Source organism: Tamandua tetradactyla, chromosome 2 (assembly GCF_023851605.1).
Source record: "Tamandua tetradactyla isolate mTamTet1 chromosome 2, mTamTet1.pri, whole genome shotgun sequence".
Classification (NCBI taxonomy): domain Eukaryota; kingdom Metazoa; phylum Chordata; class Mammalia; order Pilosa; family Myrmecophagidae; genus Tamandua; species Tamandua tetradactyla.
Genome location: NC_135328.1, coordinates 215984980 through 215991603, shown reverse-complemented (window position 1 = coordinate 215991603; position 6624 = coordinate 215984980). Strand labels below are relative to the sequence as shown.

The following is a 6624-nucleotide window of genomic DNA, read 5'->3' as shown; positions in this document are numbered from 1 at the left end:
TTTGCAATAGTTTTCTGGAACTGAAAACTGTTTTAGTTTCCCGGCTGACAAAGCAAATACCATGCAAGGCATTGAATTCAACAATGGGAATCTATTGGGGTGCTCATGGCTTTGAGGCTAAAAGAAAGCACAAACCAAGGAGTCATCAAGGTGATGCTTCCCCCCAGAAGACTGGCACTCTGGGGCTGACTGCCATTGGTTCTTGGTCCTTGGCTTATCTGCCACATGGCAATGCACCTGGTGGCCTCTCCTGGCTTCTCTCTCTTCTCTTGCAGGTTCTGTTGACTTTTAGCCTCTGGATTCTCCCTCTATGTGGCTTTTTCTCTGTTTGACTTTCATTCTGCTTATGAAGGACTCTAGGAATCCAGATTAAAGCCTGACCTGATTCGTTGGGGCTTCATTTTAACGGAAGTAGCATCTTGAGATCTTATTTATAATGCGTCTACTCCCACAGGAATGGATTGAGTCTAAGAACATGTTTTCCTGGGGGTATAAAAGCTCCAAACCACCACAGACAGTTTAACAATATTGTGTTTAGTTGAGTATGGTTCATACACCATAAAATTCCCCATTTGCAGTATACTATTCCATGATTTTTTAGTATATTCACATCACCGCTATCTAATTCCAGAGCAATTTTATCACCCCAAAAAGAAACCCTGGACCCATTAGCAGGTGCTCCCCATTTTTCCCCCTGGTCCTGGCAACCACTAACCTACTTTCTGTTCTCCATGAATTTGCCTAATCTGGACATTTAATACAACTGAAATCTAACATATATGGCCTTTTGTGTCAGGTGTCTTTCACTTAGTATCACGTTTTCAAGGCTCATCCATATTGCAGCAGAAATCTTAACATCTCAATGGTATTGACTCTTCTGGTCCATGGACATCTAAATAAATGAAGAGGCATGCCAGCCTGGGACATTTTGCAGGAATTGTTTCTTAGAATTAAATCCATGAAACCATTTTTTAAAATATATATATTTGCTTGCTCTTCCTCACAGTAAACCATGTGACAAATTTCCAGTTAACTGAGGATATGGCTGCCTGGAGTTTAACTTCAGACGTGACAGGAAACGTAGAAAGTACGCTCCAAGAGGCTGCAGGCCTCAGAGGCCCACTTGGCGAGCAGATGTGTTTGTGTGGCCTACATAGGGTGCCCTTAATTTTTGAGCTAAATTTCAAGATTTGGGGAACTTCCCCATAAAAACTCTTTAGAAAACCAGACGCCTGGCTGTCCAGGCCCCTGTTCTGCATGGAAATAAGTCTCAGCGCAAGAGAAGAGCCTCTTCCTCCTGGGTCCCTGCCACCCACACAAGGCACCTGCACCCTAAAACCCCTCCTCGACACTGTCAGCTTACCTGCCCATCCCATAGGAGGTTGAGTGCCTCCCACCCCACGGTAATCCAATCTACCCCCTTTATGCATGAACCCTGGGAAGGTTACTTGATTTTCTTGGAGATAGAGTGAATTGGGGGCAAACCATGAATGCTGACTGTGAATCCTACTGGACATCCCTCCACACTAGGGAAGCCAACTCCTTCTGGTTTGTTCCGGACTTTTCCGGCTTTAGCACCGATAGTCCCATTTGTCCCAGGCAAACCCAGATGGCTGGCCATCCTAGCTCCCACTTCCCACTCTTCCTCCACCAAAAAAAAAAAAGATTTTGTTTTAAATAACATAAAATAAGATTGAAGCAGGATTCCATCTTATCTCTGGCCTACTTGCTGGGCCAGACCCTGTCGTTGCTGGCACCGCTGTCTCCGGGCTCTTTCTCATGCAAGAGGTGAGCTATGGCATCCTTCACCATGACTTCCGGGGCCTGGAGTCTGCCAGGGGCCCCATGGCAGAGGCCGCCTCGCACACGCTGGGGCTGTAAGTCCCAGCTGACCCCGCAGTGCTGACGCCCGCTGCCAGATGGCACAGGGCCACTCTGTCGATGATTGGGTGGCAGACTGCACACGCAACCAAGGGAGCCGATGAAAGCTGTTAAAAGAACATTGTTATAGGATTTTTCATAGTTTCCCAAGTAAATATTACACTCACTGCTGCTTGAATTACTAATACCTTGGAAACTGGAAGCTGGAATCTGTTCCCAAACAGACTCCTCTCTCTTCTTTTTTTTCTCTGTCACCTAGGCACTCATCATTGTTGTCGAATTGTTTTCTTGGGCTTGGACCTTCTCAGGGCGCAGTCCGATCCCTCCGATTGGTCTCTTGGCACCTGAGAAGTCTGAATTCACCCAGCCACCTCATTGCCCAGCTCCTCTACGCTTGCATCCTCGTCCAGCAGGCAGCTCGCCGCAGGCAGGTGCCCCGAGAGTCCTGTTGCTGCAGAAGTGAGAGCAACTTGCCAAGACTGCAGAGAGACAGCGGCTTTGAACGGGCAACTTCAGGGGGAAGGAGTGAAGCCCGCTGCACACCCTGGCCTGCAGCCCTTGCTTGCTGCCCTGAACTTCTTCGAGCTGCCTGAACACAGCCTGGGACAGTGCTGGGACCCAAAGGACTCTTGGGTCTTCACTGCCATTATTACTGCTTATAAAAGCAAGTAAACAGATGGTTTGGTTTAGAGAAAATATGCAGTCAGGGTTATTAAGAAGGAAGAAAAAAAAGAAAGCAGAAGAATGCAGAGAGGAAAGGGGAAAGCAAGGAGCCTTCAGTAAGAACAAGAACAGTGACAGCTCGTGACTGCAAGCGCCGCGGGTTCTATGCGCGTTTTTCTGAGTGGGGTCAGGCCGTCCCCACCTCTCTCCATCTCCCCCGATGGAGGCCAGATAGAAAGCACCTCCCGCAGAAAACCCTCCACCCTCCTCACCGTCCCCCTCCCGCGATTTCACTCCACCCAGACTCATGACATTCTGGTATGAGGGGTTTGGCGTCTTTGGGGCCAGGGCAGCCCTCAGTGGGTGTCTGCTGGGGAGGCTGAGCCTGTGCGTGGCCACAGAGGAAGGGTCCCGGCTGCAAAGGAGAAGGAGAAGCCTTTCCGGGGGGCCTCTGTGGGAGAGAGGACCTAAGCCCCGAAATTCCCGTCGGGATAGAGAGGGCATCGGGGAGTGCAGTTGACTTACCTGGCAGTGACCTGGCCCTGGACCAAGCGGCCAGGGGCCCATGTGGGTGCCAGAGGCTCCCAGTGGAGATGACCCCCGGGACTCATGAGCTTGGCATCAGGGCCCAGGACCGACAATCTTTTATTTTAATTTTTTCATTGTGATAAGAAATGTATAACATTTAATTCCCCATTTTAATCACTTTCACATACACAGCTGAGTGGCGTTAATTCCATTCACAATGATGGGTGGCCATCACCGCCATCCATGACCGAAACTTTCCATCACCCCGAACTGAACCTCTGCACCCACTGAGCCTCACCTCTCCATTCCCCACCTCCACCTCCACCCCCCACCCCCGTCAGCCCTATTCTACTTTCTGTCCCTACGAATTTGCATATTCCAGTTACTGCATGTAAGTGAAAGGAACCAAGACTCTTGAGCAAGCAGGGGGCAAAGCTGTCTCCTAAACACCCCGGGTACCCCTTCCCAGGCCCTCAGTGTCTCCCTGACCAGGAGCCCAGGAGCCAGTGCAGGCCGGGGGTGGGGCGAAGGGGGGAGAGAGAGCCGGAGCGGGGCACGGCTTCCTGTCACCTGTCACATGCCAACCTGGGTCCTGAGCAAACTCAGGCCAAATCTGAGAGGGAGAAGGCAGCCAAGGCAGAAACAGAAGTGAGGTGGAGCTCACCGTGTCTCTAAGGAATACTGAAGGAACAAGGGTGATGGGCGTGGGGGGGGGTCCTTATAAAAGGTCCTGAAATGGGCGGGCAGAGCTTTCTGTGCCTTCCTTCGGCAAACGCAGCAGAAACAGGAAGGAAAACGCCGCTGGCAGGGGCTGGAAGGAGGCCCAGGAGCAGATCCAGCCCACGGACAGCTGCCAGGTGGGCAGTGACGGGCAGCGGGGACAGAGGCGCGGCCTGAGGCCCCCCCAGGTGCCGCCCCCAGACCTGCTGCCCCTGGCCCGCGTGCGGCTCCTCCCCTGGCTGCGCCAGATACGCCCTGCGCAGCGCCACACGCCTCCTCCCCTGTGATGCGCCTCCTGAGAGCTTTGAAATGCAGTTTTGTGGCTGTGTCTAATAATAATTTAAACATTGGAGCTGGTAGGTTGTAGAGCTGTTGCTCTTTTCCATTTCATTTGCTCAACTATCTCCTTGTTCTCGTATTTATGAAAGCAGCAGCCTGCGGGGGATCGGAAATCCGAGAAGCTGCTCCTTCACTGCCGAGAGCCTGAGACTCTCTGGTCCAAAGGGGACGCGATGAAGCATCCGGGCCCCTCCACCCCGCCCACCTGCCCTGGCACTGCGCCGTGCCCAGGGGCCCAGGCCGGCCGAGCACCATAAGGACACATGACGGAATCCGTGCTCCAACAAGGCATAAAAACATGACCGATGGCAGCAAGGACCACTGGGTTCCCTCCAGCATCCTGCCGGGAGAAGTGAGGTCATCTGGGGGGGGGGGGTTCCAGAGGCCCCGTGGTTGGGATAGTTACCTGCTCTGCTGTTCCTGTCCTTTCCCATCACGAGCACAGGTGGATACAAACCGAGGAAGCCTGTTACATACCACAAGAAAGAATGATGCTCAGTCTAGTTGTTTTTCTTTCGGACCCCCACCCCCGCCCCACATTCTATTTATCAGCTGAGATCATGTCATCGAGTTCCTTTCCTTGACACCCACTTGGCCTGTGGGTGCAGGGAAGGTGGCCCCTGAAACCCACCCCCACCCCCATTCTTTCCTCCCAGAGCTGGAGGTGAGGGAGGCAGCCCAAGCCTCCGAGTGTCTAAAAAAGCTCTCAGCTCTATCTAACGCAGTGTCGGATTCCATTTTTGTAAAGAGTGCAAAAACAGGCAGAACTAATCTGGGCTGGGAGAAGTTCAGACCTGGTCACCACTGAGGGTACAGAGACAGGGAGGGGTGTGGCGAGAGTTCGAGGGGGGCTGGTCACGTGCTGTTTCTGGATCCCGGCGTCGCTTTCCAGGGTGTGTCCAGTCTGTGAAAATCCGCTGCTTTGCACACTCACGACACGCGCACTTTCTTCCTGTATGTTAAACATCAACAGAATGTTTGCAAAACCTCCTGGCCCTGACCACCACCTCCACAAAAATAAGATAAAAATTCCAGCGCAGAGGTCTCGGATGACCTCGTCCCACTTGCGGTAAAGGCACTGCGTCTCAGGACCACGAGAAAGAATGGGCACCCCATAAGAGAAGCCGGGATTCGTTTTTTGGGTCACTGTTTTCCCAGGTGGTAGGGGGAGAAGGGCTGACTCATTTTCCTCGGTCCACCTCCTGCCCTCAGCCCCACCGTGCGAGGCAGGATGGAGGCCGAGGGCCAGGCAGAGTTGGGCTGTTGCCTTGGTGATGCGTAAACATTGACTTCAGGTTATTATGGTAAAATAATAAGCAGGAGCCTTAGGGAGCTCACACCGGCCCTGCCCGTTGTCCCCAGATCCGCAGTAAAAATTCAGGCAACCAAGTTGGCTCAAGTCTAGCTAAGCCTGCAGCAATCTCCCGGGGGGGACTGGGGACAGGTTGGGGGCTGGTCATGCCCCTGTGTTCGGGATCCACCCTGGCGTGGGGTGCCTGAGCCTGGCTGGGGGGTGCCCTGACTCGAGAGACTTTCTCCTAAAATTCTTGCTTACGGGGAGGCTGGTGCAAACCCCAGAGCCCGTGTAAAGCCTTCTCTATCTCTAAACGCAGGGTGCGCTCGGAGAGAATCGGTAGAGCAAAAATGTTACTGCCGGCAATGGATGTGGCTGCTTTCAGAAGATGAGAGCAAAGAAAACAAAGTTGTTTCTAGAAGGCAGGAGCCGGGACGCCCTGACTCCGAGGCATGTCCAAGAGAGTCGGGGCTCCGAACGCTGCCCGGGAAGCTGAGGGCCCAGGACTCGGACAACTTTGCCCCGGATAAATTCCCAGCTCTGTTCCCAGCTCTCTCTCCAAGATGGCCTTTGGTTTGGAGGTGACTGGCACGTCCCTAACTCCTCTGGGCCTCCCTTTCCCAATCTTTAGGCCATTATTTTCATAAACGGAGGCAAGAGAGACGGGGCCCCAGCCTTGGGGATGAGCCCCTAGGCGCTCTCCCTGCGCAGCTGGGGCAGATGCACGGTTTGTAGTCCAGGGTTTACGATCCGGCTGCCCTGGGGGAAGTGGAGATTGCTCGCCTCTCCCATTCCAGAACATTCCAAGTCATAAACCGCCACTGAAGTCTTGGCTCGGGCAGTCTGCAGGTCCCCGCTGTGTGTGCCGGGGGCGAGGGGCGTATGAAATCGGGTAGGGGCGGGGTGGGGCTGGACCCCCAGGGCAGCGCTGCGGCATGGGCGGGGCATTAGGTGACCACTGTCCTCCCTGCAGGGGGGCTGTGTCAGCAGGCAGCCAAGCGCCCGTGTGGTGATTCAGGGCCGGGAGCCTTCCTCCTACAGACCCAGCTCTCATCCCAGCCTGGCCCTGCCTGGCCCACTTCCCATTTTCTCTCCCTCCAGACCTGTCCTCCTTGGGCTCCAGCAGCAGGAATGGGCGTCCGGGGAGAAGGGGCATCAGCAGGACCCCAGCTGTCCCCAGGGTGTCCCGGACTTCACTC

At 53.9% G+C, this 6624-nt stretch overlaps 1 long non-coding RNA gene across 1 annotated transcript; it reads right to left on the bottom strand.

The window, feature by feature from the left end:
- Nucleotides 1–1745: 1745 nt before the first annotated feature.
- LOC143664655 (uncharacterized) lies at nt 1746–5369 on the bottom strand. Its single transcript, XR_013166570.1, has 3 exons — nt 4926–5369; nt 4538–4597; nt 1746–1988 (listed from the first exon to the last, which is right to left on the bottom strand). It is a non-coding gene; the product is annotated as an uncharacterized LOC143664655 (long non-coding RNA).
- Between the last annotated feature and the right edge of the window lie 1255 nt (nt 5370–6624).